The sequence below is a fragment of the Rousettus aegyptiacus genome, unplaced genomic scaffold (genome assembly GCF_014176215.1).
Source record: "Rousettus aegyptiacus isolate mRouAeg1 unplaced genomic scaffold, mRouAeg1.p scaffold_m13_p_3, whole genome shotgun sequence".
In the NCBI taxonomy this organism is placed as follows: Eukaryota; Metazoa; Chordata; class Mammalia; order Chiroptera; family Pteropodidae; genus Rousettus; species Rousettus aegyptiacus.
The window spans coordinates 119158594-119179805 of NW_023416306.1; positions in this window are offsets into that span (position 1 = coordinate 119158594).

Below are 21212 nucleotides of genomic sequence, written 5' to 3' on the forward strand. Positions count from 1 at the left end.
TAAGAAAGTGAAGAATTTTTACAAGGGCAGATAAAACAATATAATAGAATAGAGCCCTGAAAAAGAACAACCTACCTTATGAGAAAGGGGGCACTGCAGTGTAGGCGAGATGATCTTCTCAATAAATAGTGCTTTTTAACTAGGTATCATAGGAAAAAATGAATCTAGACTCTTATCTAACATCCCCCAAATTATTTTTATTTATTGTAGATCTAAATGGGAAATGTAAAGCAATAATAATTTTAGTAGAAGAATATCTTCAGAGCCTTGGCAGACACAGATTTTTAAAATAGGACATAAAAAAATTAATAATTTGAACTACTTTTTATTAAGTATTGCAGTCCTGGAAAAGGTGCCAGTAAGAGTTTAAAAGCAAGCCAAAAAAACTGGAAGAAGATCATTCACAACTCATATAATTGACAAATGGCTTACATGCAGACCAGACAGAAATTCCAACAATAAAAAGAGCAGCAACCCAATATAAAAATGATAAGAGCTTCAAAATTATAAAAGAGGCTATACAAATATCCAATAAATATATGAGAGTCCTTAACTTCACTAGTCCCATTCCTTCAACAAGTCAGTGTCAAAAAAAAAAGGAGGTTAGTTCTAGATTAAAAGAAATTTAAGGACATAATGATCTGCTATATGCAGTAATGCAATGATACTGTTTTGAAGAAATCAGCTCTAAATAACATTTTGAACTATTTATGGGAATTTAAATATAATATCAGTATCATATGTAATAAAATGTACAACAATATAAATGTGAAAACTATTGACTTAAAAAACAGATTACAAAGCAATAATATAGGAAGTTTACATTTGATTAAAAAATAATACTATGTAAGACAAGGAAAATGTATTAATAGTGATCTCTAGGTGGTGGTCATATTTAGCCCATTTTGCTCCTCTGTGTTTTCTAATTTTGCTACAATGCTTATATACTGCTTTTGTAATAACGTAAAAGTAATTTTAAATGGGTCAAAATTTCTGAACAGCAAATCACTGTATATGTACCCATTAAAATAGGTAATATATAAGGCTCTATCACAACTACTGACTAAGTATCATCCAGTTAACACAAGATGCACACCTTACTTTACTTTTAAATTTTAATAAAAGTCTGACCTTATTAATGGCTATTAACACAATAGATGTTTACTGAAACTAAAAAAAATTACATTATATCAGCATATACTTATTTTCAAAGTTTGATATTATAAAGTATTTAAAAATCATACATTAACTTTTTATATATATTTAAATACTATATTTTAACTACAAAAGTCATACTGTTTATTCAACAAAATATAAAGTATTTGTAAACAAAATGTGGAAATAAAAATTGCAAGCAACATCATCACCCAGAAGTAACTTCTATTTCAGTTATGGGGTTTGTCTTTTGAATAATCAATGTCTCTGTCTGTCTGTCTGTCTATATCTATATTTGTTCAAACCAGTATCAGTTCAGTATCTGTTTAGGTAGATAGGGAGTTTAGAAAGAGAAAAGAGAGAGAGAGAGAGACAGAGAGAGAGAGAGAGGGAGAGAGAGAAGAGATAGATATAGAGTTGAATAAAGTTGAGATAAAGCTGAGATAGAGATATAGAGATAGAGATAAAGAGACAGAAAGAAAGAGCTAAAGTTTATCTGTAACCTAAGGTAATTTTCTCTATTTTACAGTTTTGTGTGTTTACTTTAGGACACTCTCCTCTATTTTGTTTTAATTAGCTTCAATAATGATTTATATTTTTATTTTAATTTTGAAAAATAGCTCTTGGATTTATTTAATATTATATAATTTTCTGTTTTTAATTCATTTATTCCTATTTCTATTTTTATTCCTCATTTATCCTTGCATTTGATCCATTTCATTCTTCCATTTTTAATTCTTACCTGAATTCTTAACTTATTAATCTTAAATATTTCTTTTTTATGTCAAATTACATATTTAAAGTAATTAGTCTGAGTGATGTTATAATTATAATCAATGTTTTAAAACATGCTACATTTCATGAGTATTTTCTAGTTAGACTACAATTTTAATTTTGATATTTTCTTTGACTCAATGAGATGACTGAGAGATTTTTATACCATGAGGCATAGATTTTTCTGCTTATAAATATTACTATTAATTTCTAGTTTTACTACCATTATGAACTAAGTCATGCATTGCTTTTCCTTTTTCAAATATCCTAAGGTCTTCTTTGAAGCCTAATACTTTGTCCACTTTAACTTATTCCATGAGCATTTGAATAAATACGCACATATTACTTCTCCCCCATTAGTTATTTATGCCCTCCTTAATCTCACTTATGTTTTGCCCACTTGATTTTTCATCATCTGAGAAAAGGATATTATGATTTCTTTTAAAAATATGTTTCTATTTACTGAAGCTTTACTTTATGAATTTTGTAGATATAGTATTTAATAAATTAATATTATTTGTGCATATTATCCTCTATTAACATACAGTGCCTTTGTCACATTTAATATTTTACCAGCCAGAAACAAAACTTATTTGATATTAATATTCTGACCCTTGCTTTTTTCTTAGTTTCCCTTTGCCTGCAATGCCTTTGCCAAAAGTTTCATTTCAAGTTTTTGAGTTAATTATTACATGCTTCTTATATATAATGAATTATTGGCATTTTTATTAGCTATAATCCTAGAAAGAACCATGGTTTGTCTCAGAGGCTCAACTGTAGAGAACTTAAAAATCTTGTTTCAAGAAATATAGCTAGGGTTAAAAAAAAAAAAAGAGGAAAGGGAGAGATGCTCAGGAACAAAGAAACATACTAAGCACAGGAAGCCATAGAGGGACAAGAGGATAAAGAGGTTCCAAGTGAGTCCTGGAGCTGTGTCCTTAGATAAGGTTATGCAACAGGACCCATATATAAAGGAATATAGCCAGAGGCACAACCCTCAAACAGAGAGGAAACAGAAGAAATACCCCATTCTCTCTCCTCCTAAATTAAACCCTACAGCAGCTTCCCACTGAGTGCATTCTGCTAGAATTCAGCCCACAAAGAAATCTTGAAGATGTAGATTGCACAGTTCTGCATCCATGACCACAGAGCAGGTTAGAAAAGAAAATAAATAGATCCGGGAAGCAAACAGAAAAGTACCAGAACACTACACCAACTCAGCATTCATTCTTGCCTTTTGCTAAAATTAAGAAAATTGCATCCTCAGCACAGGCCAAACCAGTTCTATTATGACAAACTGTGGCAGGGTGTCAGCAACTCAGTCATAGTCCCAACTCGAACTTAAATTTTAATGTTACCCATCATCAGTACTCTTCATACCAAACAACAAGGAGAGTAGGAAGGAAGAGATACTCAATTAACATAAAACATGTTGATTAGCTGCTACTATTCTTGCCTTTGGTCATGAGGACAAATTTGATTTCCATAATTTCCTTTTTCTTCATCCATTTTATGTTCAAATTACACTTTGCCAAATTTCTGCAGGACAAGAATTTTTGTCTCATGAGATGAGCCAAGTCTTTATTTCATAGGATCAGAGTCCTTGGTGACTGTCTTTATTTGGTGGCCACAGTGTTTCATTGACTGCTTTTATGGGACATGTTAAGTGCTAAAAGGCTCCACAGTGAATATCTTGGATTCCAGATCAGTTCTAGCCCAACATTCTCTTGTTAATCAGGATTAATCACCCCAAACAGCAGTGTAGACTTCACTGTTGCCAGTTAGGTCAGTGGCATTAGGAGCTAAAAAAATGACAAGCATACAGTTTCAAATCCCAATTTAATAGAAGCACAGCTATATTTTTGGACAGAAATTATATTTCCTACCTTGGAAAGCAAGGCCTCCAAAGCCACCAAGTACAAGATTCAGAGTAGGCAAACATATTTTTGTAAATAGGATATTAGGTAAAATAATGAAATAAATTCCTGTCAATTCTACCTCTTAGTTCTTGGACCTGCATATTCTGGGTTTTGGAAATATGGCACTGTATATTGGCTGACAGGCTCATCTGTTTGGCCAGCACTACAATTTCAAATAAAATTATCCCCCATAAGGCTTTGTAACTGAACCTCCAAGAAGCTATTCCATCATTCTCTCAGGCCAGCTGCTTATTGATGATGAGACAAGTGGGGAAACATGAATTTCATGGCCCTGAATCTATTGTGATAACTATTTTGCTATAAAATGAGTTTTTTGGTCAAAGGCAATGTAGTATTGGACATTATAGCAATAACTATGGTATTCTCTAAGACCATGTATGGTAATATTGGTAGAACCATTGTGAGCAGGGGATTGGGAACCTATTTCCAGACTGTGTATCTGTTTATATGTGGACAAATCATTGCTTATTCTATAATGTAAAGAGTTCACCAGATGGCTTCCTGTGTCCCTATGGAATGGTGCCACATGAGGAGCTCAGCACTGCCTCTGGTATTGGATGGCTGGACACTCAGTAATGGTAGCCAGATCAGGTTTGCAAAAGGGTAGTCCATTTTATTGAATTCATGTATTTTAACCATCATAATTACTTTTTCCATGGTCTCATTAAGTAAGCACCAGGGTCACTGGGAAAAGAGGTTTATAGACATTCATCCATGGAAGAGGCTATATACCTGAAACACCTGATTATTCAGTGTCTTCTCTTTAGAGGACGCTCCTGGTGAATACAAATGTGAGTTTAGAGAGATTTGGCAAATAAGTAAAATTAAATTACAGGAGTCTCATTAATCTGCTCGTGCAATATACTCATGACTCCTATTTCTATTCACTCAGTCTCATATATATAATATCTATTTGATAACTTATGCTAATGTCCATGCGCTACTTTAAGATTTGATAACTCAGATAATACCCAGTTGGTATAAATAGTTACCTGGTGTCCCATTCTCAAGTATTTTTATTTATTCTTGGTCCCAGTAGCAAGAAATAAAGAAAGAAAAGTATAAAGAAAAGTATCTGGCAGAAGGGAGCATGGCTTTGCTCCAAAATCCTAGGCAAGTGAATTGTAATCCTTTTTTAGGAGCTAGCTAGAAATTTCAAGCAGCATCACTCTCAGCCACAGATTAGATCTACTGAGGCACAATGCCCACATGGCAGAGGAGCTTACAAAAAGTGCTTTTTCTGTACGGTGGGCAATGCAAGGGAAGTTTGCTTGGCATTGTCTATAAAGAAGATATTCTTATATACTTCTCTTTAAAGTAGCTACTGTATCAGTCAGGATCTAAGCAAGAAATAGAAGTTTGCTTCAGTGGTCCACCACAGAGACTTTACTGAAGAAACTATTTACCTTAACATGAGAAGGATTTTGGGAGTCAACCAAAGATGCTGCAATACTCAAATCAAAATGGTAAAAAGCTGCTACCACTCCTAATCCTGAAGGGACAAAGGTTGTAAACAGCATGATTTAAGTCCAGAAAGAGCTTATGCTATAGAGAAAGGTTATTTGGTAGAAATTGCACTTATGTAGACTCAGGAAGGGAATAGGGAAGAAATACCATGATTTTTCTCATTTCTCATACCCCCTGACCTCCTGCCAGTGACTTCAATTAACGCAATTTGACTAGAAGTCCGTTGGCAGGGGAAGCAAGTGGCAGAATCTTAAGAGTTTGCCTCCTGGAGCACAGAACAGAGCAGAAAAGATTGGAGAAGGGCTCTGGGTGGAAGAAACAGGATAACCAACACATTTTTTTCTTGTCCAATATGCATTTTTTCTTTAATTACTAATTTTACTCATTTACATATAATAACAGTGAAGATATGTTTGATTTTAGTCATCTTACATATAATGGTTTCTGCTGTGAATGATTCCATTTTTAAACATTTCTATATAATGTATTCCTGTAAATATACATTCGTTTTGGTTTTCCACCACAGAATGTATCTATGTGTATATAAGTTATAAAGGTTACTACTAGAAAAAATAAAATTTGACTTTTAAATCTGCATATATACATAAGTAGAGATACACCATATAAATGTTTGGCCAAATGCTGAAAGGCTGAGTGTCAAAGTTATTACTCACCTAAAGCTAAATATTACTATCATAGAATAAACCTGGAATTTTATCAAATTCACTGCAACTTTGTTATTGAAATTTTGGTAACCAGAATTTTAAAGCTTGATATTTTATTTCAAGACAATAATTTGTTAGCACTGTCAGCTGCTAGATTGCTGTGTGGTAGATGCTAACTTGGATACTTTTTCCATTATCATACTTACAATAATGTTCCCAACCAATTATGACATTTAGTTCCCCCATAATATTAAAAGACAAAGATACAGATTTGAAGATTCTAGATTCTGAAAATGTGGTTTATGGTGACGACACAGCTTCATTGGCACAATCCCCCAACCAAAGTTTTACACACTAATGATATTTTCAGAAGTAAAATTAAAATGGTTAACCTGGCCTACATCTTTTTATTTCTATATTTCCCAAAGTAATCGTTGTTCCATAAAATCATTAGGGAATAGCTATCTATAAGTCTTAGCTTTAAAATGTGGCAACGGATGAATGAAATTGGCTTTGATATCAAACAATTGTCTGAACTTTCAGCTGCATCTAGTAAACGCCAAAGAATTAGATGAGGTATTATTGAAAGTTCATTGCCTGCTATAGCATGAGTAAAATCTCAAAATAATGAGATTATGGATGATTTGATGGCTATTTAATTTCTTCCACTGGGTAGAGATAGGGGTGCTTTTTTCTTTTTTGTGAATTTGGGTCTTTGTTCTAAATTGACATATTTCTGGAACCTAAGAGAAAACCATAATCAACCAGAATCTAACCTTTCAATTCAGCCAAGAGTTTATTTCATTCGCCCAATTAAAATGTGGATCCTCTTTAATACCTATTCATAATCTCTTTCAGTCCATATTTTCTCCATTATGTCCAACTCCCACCCATCAGCTGTTAGTTTACAGTAAAAGCTATTTTTAAGATTACAGAATAAATTATTGAAATACGTATTCTCTACAGACTCATAAAATCCACATTTACCTCCACATTTCATAGCTTATTCATCTAGGCCAGTAGTCAGAAAAAAAGATGAAGTATGTTTCACATATACCCATTCACTGCCTTTCATTTCTTGTTGTTCATTAGTGAAGACAGCATAAGACAGCAACAGGATTGGAAGAAGACAGAGGACTGAAAACTATTACATCTGATCCACCTATTGGAAAGGTAGTCTAATGTCCTACAGAAAGATTCTGCCCCCAGGCTTTCACCTGTAAATCACAACTATTATAACTCTTCCAATTACGAAAATGAAAATTTCCTTTATTTTTGTTATGTTTTTTATCTTGGAATGATAAAGAGCTTTGTAATAACACCTAAGATAATAGGCTCACAGTAATTCGTGTGATCATATAGGATTGTGTGTTTTATAGTTTTAGTTTTCTTAAGAGATTGTGCTGCAACTTCAGAATATTTAATGTAAGGAGTAGGAACTAGGTAATATGAAGAACAGATAAAGCAATCAGAGATGTTTAGCTTGAAAGAAAGAAGATTTAAGGGTGATATCAGAGCTGTCTTCAAATATTTGAAGGCTTGGCAGTACATGACCATGGAGTCAAATTTTATATTACCATAATGGGTAGAGAAAGAAATGGTGGATAGAAAATTTGGGATTGCAAATTTGAACTATTTTAAGGAATTAATGATAACAATCAGATATAGATTGCTTTAAGGGGCTAGAGATGCAAACAGAAGGGAGTCATAACAGAGTTTTGTTGTCAGGGACGCTGTAGAGGAAATTTAGGCATTAAACAGAAAGTTAGACTAATTAAGTTTTCTTGATCCTTTCAATTCTGATGTTCTGTAATTGTATGAAATTATACTGGTATTTAAGGATCATGGTATTCTATTGTTTGAGTTAATATGAATGAAGACAATGCATGATAAATGTGGTATAATCACAATTACTAGATTTGGAGTTGGAAAATTGGGGCTTGAATTTCAGTTCTAGCACTAACATTAGTAACTTAGAATTTAAAAAAAAATAACTTATCTAGGTCTCAGTTCTCTTATTAAAAATAATGATAATTATGCTACCTACCTCAAAGGTTATTATATGGGTTAAATTAGATATTCAGTATAACAAATCTTTAAAGATAACCTAATATGTGCAAGACCATTATAAGCTAAGACTTGAAGATGAGAATGAGAAAACTGCAGTCTTAAACTTTGCTAGGGTTTATAGTACATAAAGAGATAGCTAGAATTCAGTAAGGTAAATGCCATGATAGAGGTGAATTTAAAATAATGTTGGGAAAATCAGTTTGGTTTAGGAGATGAGTTAGAAAAAAATGCAGATGTGCTATAAATCTCATAAGAAAAACAGAATTTAGGCAGTATCCAAAGACTATACCAGAAATGACAAAACTGTCATTATTTGAAGATGACATGATGCTGTATGTAGAGAGACTCAAATATTTCATCAAAAATATTAGAAATGATAAATAAAGTAGCAGTATACAAAATAAATATTCAGAAATTGGTTGCATTTTTATACACCAATAAGAACTATTGGAAAGAGAAATTAAGAAAACAATTCCATTTAAAACTGCATCAAAAGGATAAAATAGCTAGGAATAAATTTAACCAAGGAGGCAGAAGATTTTGTACCTGGAAAATTATAAGAAACTGAAGAAAGAAACTGAAGAAGATAAAAATAAATGAAAGCATATACTGTGCTCATGAATAAAAATCAACATCATTAAAAAGCAACCTACAGATTCAATGCAATCCCTATTAAAATGCCAGTGGCATTTTTCACAGAACTAGGACAAATAATTCTAAAATTTGTATGGAACCTCAAAAAAATAAAAAAGAAAAAAAGAAAAAACAGAATAGTAACATCAATCTAAAGAAAATAAAAACAAAGCTGGAGTATCTCTGCTACCTGATATCAAACTATACTATAAGGCTATAGTAATCTAAACAGCATGGCACTGGCATAAAAACAAACACCTAGATCAATGAAAAAAAATACGGAGCCTAGAAATAAACCCACTCCTATATAGTCTTTTAATTTATGACAAACAAGGTAAAAATATAGAATGAGGTAAAGACAATCTATCCAATAAATAGTGTTGGGAAAACTGGACTGATACATGCAAAAATATTAAACTGGACCACCTTCTTATACCATATAAAAGATAAACTCAAAATGGAATAAATACTTAATGTAAGACCCGAAACCATAAAACTCTTAGAAGAAAAGAGAAGCAGTAAACTCTTTGACATTGCTCTTAGTAATATTTTTATTTTGATATATTTCCTCAGGCAAGGAAAACAAACAAACAAAATATAAACAAATAAGACTATGTCAAACTAAAAAGTTTTTGCAGAACAAAAGAAACCGTGAACAAAATGAAGACAACCTACTAAATGGGAGATGATATTTGCCAGTGATACCTCTGATATTAAGGGGTTAATATCCAAAAATTATAAAGAACTCATGCAACTCAACACCAAAAAAAAATGCAAATCTAATTAAAAAATGGACAGAGGAACTGAATACGATTTCTCCGAAGAGGACATACAGATGCCAATAGACATATGAAAAGATGCTCAACATCACTAATCATTAGAGAAATGAAAATTAAAGCCATCACCTCACACTTGACAGAATGGCTTCACCAATATTATCAATAAACAAGTGCTATAAATAAAATTGTCCTGTTAGTACTATGCAGGTATTTTCTAATCTGTACCATGTTACTAACTTTGTTTATGACAGCTCTCACAGTTCAAAGTAACTTTTTAATATATTCAAATCTATTTTTACTTTAAGTATCTTTAAGCAAGTCTTCCACATCTTCTATTATTAAAATGTTATTCTATATTTTATTATTATACATTAATAAATTTTATTTTAGTTGATAGCATACATCTAGAATTTATTTTAGTATATTTTTAATGTAGGCTTCTAAAATACCCATTTTATTGGTGTAATTAACATGGTTTTGAAGTTTGCAAATATCTTTAGTATTTGTAAATATAGTACCATTTTCTATTTTTAAATTTTTCTTCTTTCTCTCTAAATTTTTTTTGGACTGACAAAAAGTTTATTTTATTGGTCTTTTCAAATATCGCATTTTGAAAGTATTGATCATTTATTTGTTTTCCATTTAATAATTTTATGCTCATTTATTCTGTGTTCTGCTATTTAGTCTGACCATTACTTTATTTTTTGTAATTTCTAAGACCTATCCTTTTTTTCATTCATATCGTAGTTGCTCATATTCCTTTTGTGTTGAAGACTCTTACTCCAAAACCTTTACTCAGAAATTGTGGATGATGGATAAAATCTGTTGTGCTTGCCTCAATAGATTTTCTTTGTGATATGGTAGTTCCCTATTACTCCATGTAGGTTAATAAACAAAGAGGTTCAAACAATTATAAACAAGATAATACATAAGGAGAGATGGGCAATGAAATTTTAAATAAGCATAATTAGCACTGAAATTGATAACCCAAACTGCAACAAAAGAGAATAAAGAGTTCAGAGATATACATAGTAAAGCTTCCCTAAAATGAGAAATAAATATACATTGAAAAGGGAAACATAGTACCAAGAAATTCTTAGGATTTTTTTCTAAGAATGACCTCAAAAATTATATGAAACCCAAATGATCATCTAAGCCACAAACATACACAAAAGATCCAAGAAAACACATCCCAACGAAATCTAGCCAACCATAGAATGAATCAAAATAAAGAACTAGGAAGTAGAGATACTTTATATATAAAATGATGGACAAATAATAAATTATATGAATGCAGAACCAAGATTAAACAACTGAAGAAAAATTTATGCAGAACATAAGGTAAAAGTTATAAATTCTGGCAAAATAAAAATAATGTAAGTCATAAAACTCCACAGGATGCATAAGGAAATAAAAAAAAACCTGAAGAGTGTCAACTACATATCTTATAACAAGATGTGGATTTATGCTGTCTAAAAGTAAAGTCTGAAGGTGAAAGAAACCTTGAGGACTTCTACTACTGGTAATAGCAGATTCTTGCTAACTCTCTCAATGAGGATAACAAAATAAAATTACATGTCGATGTAATAATGAAGAATTACAAAGTCAAGATCCAAAGGAAGGTGAGATTGGCATTGAGAACCACTTTTCAGCTCAAGATCTCTGCTAATTCTAGGAAGTTATAAATAGACTGTAAAACCGATGAATATACTTTTGATAGCAAAATGTATATATGTGTGTGCGTATGTAAGGGGTATAGAAAATTGCAGTACCCACCCCTCTATGTTTTGAATTGAGGCCAAGAGCTACATTTATGTCACACAGTGACATAAAATTAGTGTCTAATTGTGTGTATATTTGTAATTGCACTAAAGTAACATAGAAATGTTAGTGCTTTTAGCTTCCTGCAAAGTGTAAATTTAATTCCTCTCTAGATAAAATTAACATTTTTCTAGGCTTCAAATTATTTTCAAAAATATGTCTATATTAAAAACAAGAAATCATTGCAAAAAAAGACATCCACGAGAGAAAATCAATAGAGAAAAACTTTTTTCATTAAAAAATTGATAAATCTTTATAGCTCTCGAATAATAATATATTTAAATTATTTCAGAGATGGAGATGAAAGAGAGAGAAATGCAGGGAATTTACCAATATCAGAAATAAATGAAAGAGAAAACATATCGATATAGATATAGATAGATAGATATATAGTACATATTAATGCATATAATATATATCAATGTGTACGTATATAATTATAGATGTAAGGCTGCAGCAAAGCTGGGGACAAGAATAGTGTCATGTGCTGTTTGAATTACAAAGTGGAAATAATGTATCAAAAATGGGAAGAGAAAGAAGGAATAAACCCAACTTAAATTGTGTACTCTTGGTGCCTCTCTTAACTTACCGTAGTCTTGGACTTGATATATCCAATAAATATAAAAAGCTAATCATTATTCATTAGGGATATTCAATTTAAACTATAAAGAAATACATCACTGTACATATACCAGGTTCTCTAACATTAAAAATACTAAACAATTATTAATGAACATATAGAACAATGAGAATTCTCATATACTGTTTGGGAGAAAATCAATGGGCAAAGTTATCCACTTACATGTTTACGCTATGAGACATGTGAAAATATGTTTAAGGCGGTATTATTTTTTTTAAGTAGAATAAATTTTAAAACTTTTATTGAATACAACAATGAAAATTAACAACTTAGAAGTACATGTAACAACATTGATCAATCTTACATGCAAAATGTTAAGCAAAAATGGGGAAGAGGATGTGGTATTAGTTTCCTGGGACTATTCTAAGAAATGATCACAAAATTAGTAACTTAAAATACAAAATTTATTCTCACAATTCAAAAGGCCAGAAATGCAGAGTTAGTTTCACAAAGCTACACTCCCTTTTGATGCTTTAGAAGATAATGTATTAATTGACTCTTTCATCTTGTGAAGCTATATCCCTCATGAACCCATTTACTATTTTCAAAACCCGCAGCATCACGTCTTCAAATCTCTCTGCTCCCACTGTGACATTGCCTCCTGCCTGCTCTTTTATAAAGACACTTGTGATGATATTTAGGATCCACCCAGATAACCCACCCAGAAAATCTCCCCATCTCGAAATCCTTCATTACTGTCTAGGAAGAACTTGTTTTCAAATAAGGTAAAATTTACAGAAATTAAAATGTGGACATATCTTTGGGGGCTATTATCAGCCTACTTCAAAGTAGATGTATAATTCGCCAACACCAAAAAGAGTATACGACAAATAGCGGATATCTTTGAAGAGAAAGAAAGGGGTAACAATCTATTTAGCAGAAAATTTTTCTTTACCTGAGTGATAGTTGCTGAGGTATTTGTTTTTTGATAATTCCTTAAACTGTATAAATTTTGTGCATTTTTATGCTTTGGCCTTACATATACTTATATACGTATATGTGTAAATGACATATAGATATAAATATAATTAAAATTTAACAAAGAAGTAACCTGTTTTCATATTTTTCTTTTTTTAATGAAAGTGTGATGTTTTTAGGAAATAGTTCAGTCAAGCAAGTAAATGTAATACTTTCACATAGCAGATTCTCTTATAAAATCATTTTTTTCATCTATTCTGCTGTTTCTATATAGACATCTTCCATCTATGTACATATCTATTCTATCTCCTAAAGTTTAAGGATGCATGAAATTTGAAATATATATAACTTTTTATAGCTTTTATAATAAAAGTACATGCTTATTATGTTTAAATTTCTACAATACAAAAACTACAAAGAAGAAACAAAAAATTATCCAAAAATATATCTTACCAGCACAACACTAGGTATTTTGGGCAATTTTGGGTAAATTGTTTTTCTTTGTATTTCTCTAGATATTGTTCAAATTTTTAAAATAATATGCATGTAGTATTCAAAGTTATTACTATAAAAATCATGTAAATAAAATTTATACAAAAATTATAATAATGAAAATAGAGGAATAACTGTTTATATAGAATTTATTTAGTAGCTACCATGTCTTAGATATTTTTCTCTAGAAACAAATGTATTACATTTGTTTTCTAAGCATCACAATAATTTTTATGAGAGGTATATAAAACAGAATATCTCATCTACCTTACAGATAAGGAAACAGGAGTGCTTTGTGATTAAAAGTGGCATGGGGAGCAGCCAAATTTGTTTGGATATGGTACCCAAGTCAGCTGGTTTTGAAGTCAAAAGAAAAACTGCTGATGTGCTCCACTGCTATCTACAATAATTTAAATTCAGTTATGACTGAATCAGATGACTGTGTTGGTATTTCATATGTGCAGGCTATTCAATAAACTCATCATAAATTAGGCACCTGTTTGTGTTCTCCCTAAATCTTCCTCTCCTTCTTCATCCTCTGTTGCCTAATCCTTCCCACAAAATACATACAAACACAATTAGTTTCTTGAGATTTGAAATCTTTGCTTATATATATTTTAACACCAGAATCTAGCACAATATCTCACATTATATGGTCACTCTAAAAATGTTTACTGTGAATGAATTAGTGATTAGATTCTAACATAAACCCACAGCCATCAATTCAGTAGCTATATTTCCAAACGAGAGTTAGTACCCCCATTGAAGCTATGCCCTTTTCACTTATGCAGAAGTATTGCAACCCAAACCAGAGTCTGATTAGTAGGCAGTAGTAATCTCTTTCCTGTTTCCCACACAAAAAGACAAACTCACTGCAGTCTACAGCTGCCATATCCACAAGATAGCCATTATAAGAACACTATTGTCTTCTATTCGTGATGCTAACTGAAACAAAGGAGAGACAAAATGGTTATCAAAATCAAATGAGTCTGACCACATTCTCTCTTTCAAGGTTTTGCATCTGAGATTATCATAAAGGAAAGCAATTCAGAGGTAACCACATACTTAGTGTGCAAATCAAAAGCATGCTGATCTAATGCCTGACTTCATAAGAATAGTGTTATGCAAGTGTAGGTGAAAGAAAACAATCAGGAACCAAAACTGTCTTACCAGAGTAAGTGTATAATAAATTTGTATTTCCACAAAATTTCAAATAGTACTGATTAAGCCAATATGCATTCAAAGCAGCACCAGCCACAATGCCCAGCTTGTGTAAAGAACATAAATCCAATGACTCAAATAGCCCTAATTATCCCAATGTAAGCAAAAGTCAGTAAAAGAGCATGCAGCCCTTTCCCTAGATAATCCTTAAAACAATCTTTTACTGAATTTTTTAAACAGTATGTAGAAAAAACTCCAAAAATAAGAATATAGTAAAGACAATAATTTCTAAAATGCAATTTAAGGATCATAAAAATAATAGCACCAAACAACTGCTTTTCACAATTCCAGTGTTCTCTCAATTTCAGATCATCTTCTCTTTGCTGTTTTTTTTTTAATTTTTAATTTTCTAGACATTTATGTAATTTTTATTTGGAAATAATAAGCTATAGAAAAATGTTCAATTATATGCCATAGAACCAGAAATGTGGAAACAAACAATTCTAAGATATAAATATTCCTCAAAATTCATAACTAAATTTTTTATTCCTTATTGAACTAAAAATTGTGCCTTTAATTGCATTCCAATTAAAAAAATAAAATGGAACAAAATGAATATTTTAAGAAATGCCAGTTTTCAGCATTTATTTCTCTTTTGCGCCTAACAAAATACTAAATAAATAGTTCATCTTTGCATAAGTAACTGCTCAATAGACTCCAAGAACAACTATTTCACTCTGAAAAATAGGCAAATGGTACAGATATGTCTTCCTTGCCTCTAGTATACAGCAAAGACACAAAAATGACGTACAGTGGGGAAAAGAATGATTTGTTCTCAAAGACAGACATGTAAAGTCAAGGTATGAATGGAACAGCTTCTCTTGTGAAATGAGAAACAACTTACAATGTCAGAACAAAAAAAGTATTGTTTCAACTTTAAAGTATCAGGTATGGTACTATAACTATAGTTAACCTAAGGGATCTGGGTTTTAGAGAGAACAAAGTGATCAAGAGTCAGACTTGCCTGCACTTCTTCCAGGTGTTTCATCTGGGTCTCAATCAAACTAAAGCTCCATTACATTTGTAGAATCATTGCTAGACCTTTAATCTGCTTTGTTTTTGCCTTTCAACTGCTTCTTTGTTGCCAAGGAACTGCATTAATTTATTGATTTGATTCTGATTTATAAGAATTTCAAGAAAAATATTTTAGTGCCAGACCAAAGTACCCAATTATTAAGATGCTGGAAATATTTCATGAGATGTAGTCCTTCCATTGAGTTACTAGAGCACTTAATTGGCCTCTAAAATAATAGGTGTGATTTAGAAGCCTGATGCCAGGTTACAAAGTGCTACTAGCTCATATCTGTCCTTTTCAAGCATAATGAACAAATCTTTATTCAGCTTCCCAACACTCCTATAGTTAATACTTGATAGAGCACAATATTTTCACCCAGAAAGGGAAGATCAATACATTTACTCATAACTCCTAATTGAATAGCCGATCTATAGCCAAAATTTAGTCTATATGTTTCTAGTAGTTTATATGTCTGAGGGAGTTTTAGATTCACTAGATTCTGTACTCTTGGGGCACTAGTAAAAAATGTGCTGCCAGAACATGGGAGATTGATTTGGTTTCATTACTGATACTCACAAAATCTTGATTTCCCCTGACTTCTCACTCAGCAGCTAGTAGAGAAGTGCAATAGTGACAATACCATAGCACTTTTCTCTGAGGAGCTCAGAATATTTTCCAAGCATCTCTTCATTAATCCTCACAACATTCTTATGAAGTTAACAAGGAGAGGGATTATTTCTATTTTACCACAGGAATGAAAGTCTTCCATGGATAGGTGACTTATCCAGAATTTCATAGGCTATCAATAAAAATCAGGATCAGAATTACATTCGATGAAAGATAAGGTTTTGTATCACTGTGACAAAAAAAATAATCGTGATTATATTTATCAATTCTTTATTTTCATTTTTAAGTTTTATAGTATACTAATGTATTTTATTTTACTTCTCATTTTTTGAGGTTCTTGGTATGAATTATTTTGTTTGATGTTGATTTTCTTTTTTATGCATGGCAGGCATTTAATACTAAGCACAATATTCAGTAGAGCTATGATCTCATTACCCAAATCTTGATACAGTGTTTTGGAAATTACCTAAATAAATTAGCTCCACTCTTTCCTTTAACTTCCTTGTAGAAGGTCTCAACTCATCAATAGTCTTATTTAGTGCTCTCACTTTTATAATTACCTAGATTACCTATAATGTTTAAATTTTTATCCCTGAATTTATTGATATTTAGCATGATTATTTTGGTTCTGAATCTTGATGAGATGGTTTTAGGTTTTCTTACCTAAATTTTATATTCTAATTTCTAGTTTGGGAGTAGTTTCTTATAAAAGATAAATATTGTATAGTTTGAATTTTGCTCCCTAGTTGCTTTGTTATTTAGAGGACCATAGTTATTGATACATATACAAGAAATTCACAATATGGATAAATGTGAGCACTTTTAGCTTGTAAAAATTGTAGTCTTGAATTAAACTCTAAAATTAATATAGCCCAACGGGATTTGAATTTGCTTTACATTGGCTGGGCATATCTTTGTCCATCTGCAACCTTCTCTGCTATGACCAACACCTGTACAATTTCTCCGGGTTGTAAGATTATTTTTGTAAGCATGATAGAGCAAAGACTGCTTTTTACTGATTCATTCTGGTATTCCTTGCCCTCTGGTAAGAAAATAAAATCATTTCTGTTTATCATCCTTCCTAATAGTTGCCTTGATTTTATCATGTTTTTCTATGCTTTGAGATGTTTCACATTTTACCTAAATTTTACTTTTCATCTGTTGTTATAATGGAGTTCAGAAAAGTCTTAACATATGTTTAATGGGATCAATTTCATCAACAGTTCCTTAGTAAAAATATCAGAGAGTGATCACTCAACCTGGTCATCCTACAGGGTTTGTGGAAGGAATTTTGAACCAGGCAGGTCTGTGTTGGGATCTTAATTCTGCTGTTCAACAGCTAGACCAGTGGCTCCTACTGTGGGATGTATGTACATCTAGAGGTAGGCAAGATTATCCAATGGGGTGTTGCAAGAAAATTTTAGTAATTCTATATACTTTTTAATCTAAAATTACACTTCTTTTTAGTCTAAAAATTGGGGGAAAAAAATAAGCTTTCCTAACATTACCATATAGACTCACAGCATTGTTCCCAATTGATTTTAACATCAAAAGTTTGTGTTATATCAATAGCAGCTGAACAATCCTGAGGACAATGGGAGTTCCACCTTACAGAGACAGTGGCAATGATGCCCTCTATTATTTGCTAATTTTCAGCATATTGCAATTGATATGTACCCTGTTAAATGATTTTAAATAACCTTCATAAAATGATCGAATGAAGCAAGATTTCTAAAAAGATATTACATATTTAACATAATAATAGTTCTCTTAGTTAAGCAACAAGAATAAGAGAAGGGTAAAACTTTTCAAATAAGCTAGGTCTATGTTAGCCTCATTTCTAGGGTCAGAATCAAAACATATCTGACAAAACTGAGCCAAAATTATTTTAATTATCAGAAAAATTATTTTAATAAATTTATTCACATAAATTTCTATAATGAAATAATAAAGGAAAATAAATAAATTTAAAATTATTATTGCTCCTTTAAGTCTTAATTTTTATACTATTTTTTATACTTCCATGTAGCACATGAACATTTACAAGTTATAAATGTTCAGTTTGTATAAAATGCTTTTACTGAGATGGATGCAATGAACAAAGTTGGAGACTTTTGACATTTGACCTTCTTCAGAACCAGGAATATGTTTATCTTGTTCATCCTTGTATTCCTAAAGTCCAGGTCTACATCCTGTGGAACTAATTACGCAATTTAAGTGCATATGCTTGTTGCCATAAACTAATCCCTAAAGAATCCTCTCTTTCCTCACTGTAAATGAAAAATGCTACAGATTATTTAGTAATGATTCAATAATAAAAGCAGATAATTCATAATTGTCTGGCATTGTTTCTACATGATTGTGAGCAATGCTTGGTAATACGTAGATGTTACTACATTATAACTTTTCTAGATACTTAAATGACATACAAATGGCTTCTTCCTCTCGTATCTATATCCAGCTCAATGGTCACAGTTTCCAAGTTCAGATTAATGGTATAACCTGACAGACATACTGCTGGACATGAAAAGAGTCATGCCTACAGATTACTTAGTTGCTGAGAAAATGTTCTGGGAAAATAAACCTAAATTGATGCTGCCTGTTGACATAATTTACTCATCTCCTCTGCCATTTTAACAAATAACTCTAACAAAAATGGGCCCATTCGAAGATAATAATCAAAAAGATACCACCATTATTCCTGTGCAAAATATATTTCAGACCAAATAAAGAAAAGCAACAGAGACAATATGACAATAAAAGGTAGATAGGAATGCATACCACATTAACTATTACTCAGCCACAAATTAATGAAAATTTGGAAAATATTGTCCATAAAATAAAAACAAAAAAAAAATCCCAAACAATAGGGCTCCTCTTACATAAGTGCTAAAAAAATGACATAACAAGGCTTAAAGCTAGTTTTTATTTTTTACCCTGGGAAAATGCTTTTTTTTTTTTAAGTATAAAGATGATGTAGACCATAACTGTAATACCCATATTTTAGAGATACTATAAATATTAGTAACTGATGCTAGTACTTAAATAGTTACAGATTTAGCATCTTAAATTCCAATTTTAAATGTAACTAGTAATTATTTTAATATGTAACTAGTAATTATTCTAAGCATTGTTTTTTCCAGTTGAAAACTATAGTTTCCTAAGTAGCCAGTAGTTATTTAACATTTAAGAAACTTAGAGTCACTATTTTGTAAGTCTGATTTATTAGCTCTATAAAGATTAAGTACTCTGGAAGGTTTTGTTTGTTAGTCAGATAATTAAAATGTTCACAAAGATAACTGAATATATTAAATTTATAAATGCAGTTTAAAATCTTTAAGGGAGTTTAATATCAAGTTGTAAGAGGAACCAAACATTAATCAAAGTCTTCCTTAAAAATTACTTTTAAAAGTACTAGATTTGTAAATAGAACAATATTTTTAATTTAAACTCTAAAATTTTAAGTGTTTTTAAATTTTTATCTTAATATGCTGCACATTAATTTAAAACACTGAATTCATTGTCAGCATTCCTTTTTATATTCTCAAGACACTGTGAAAAATACCCCAAAATGCCCACTGATAGCTACTGTAAAATTCTGTAAAGCAAACTCCTGCATAGATTTTGCTTTCCATGAATTGAAGATCATGCATCAATTCCTTTTTCTTGTTACTTTGTTCTTAATTTTAAAATGTTATGCATGCACATAGGTTAAGGAGTCAAGCAGTTCTTAAAAGTTTATGTAAAATGGCGGTATCTCATCCCTTCCATTCCATTTCTCCCCCCTCAGAAGATACTATTTTCAATTAATTTAGCATTGCTTTTGGACTTATCTATAACTCTGAATACTAGTCTAATACTGAAAATTTATTACTGTTTATCATTAAGTATTTATTATTGATTTAGCATTATGATAGGTAAAGATTTAATTCTCTTTCCCATCCTTTCTATATAATTATATCGTAACTTCAGATCAATAGTAGTATTCATATTATTATGACTATGTTAATGCTACTCACAGCTGGACCATTTAGCATGAATGATTTTATTTCTCTCCTACATAATATTTTTTAAGTTGATAATTTTCTTATTAGTTTTATATATATGCTTCAGAAATGAATCTGGATTCTACTCCAATTATCTAATGTGCCTGTCAACACATTCAGAAACATTCGATATTTATATCAGTTTTATCTTTTTGAAGAATTTTTTTCTCTAGTTCTGATTTACAGATTGTCACTTACACATGCTCTACTTCTTTAACAACCTGGGGATTACTAACACTCTTGCCCTTCTTTTTCCTCATTTACTACTCAGTTTTGTTGAGATATTATGCATTAAAATATCACTTTAGAACCTCGCATGTAGAAAATCATACCTGATTGAGAGTTTGGCTAACCATATTATTCTACATGGAAAGTACTTTTCTCTTACAATTTATAAGATTTTACTCCATTGTCTTCTAGTGACCTATTTTAATTATTTTTCACCTCAGAAAGCTTGAATTGCCTTTTTTTTTTTTCAGTGTGCTGATTTTCTTCAATATTTTTCTTGGTGTTGATATAGGTCTATTTCCATCCACTAGTGAACCCTGGTGGAGACATTCCATTTGAAAACTCGGATTTTAATTCTTACTCATTTAAAAAAATATATTTAAATATACCAAGGGAAAAAAAATGGCATAGATGAAAGAGGCTCTGTTCATTCCTCTGACGACCAAATCAAAGTTGTGATGGAAACAAGGATTAAACAGCAAGGAAAATATCACCTGGGATCTAGATGAACAAGCCATACAACTAAGAAATCACCCTAAAACAGTAGAAGGTAGGATGAGGCAAGGACGCAAGGCTGTCCTACCTGAGAGGCCAAGTGGTACGGAGGCTACAGCGGTGGCAGACACCTCTTAAAGAGGCCACATCTGCGAGTGGATTTTTGCAGTGACGGACTTGCTCTCTCCAAGCACCAGTGCTGATTGGGCTGCATGCAGGGAGCACC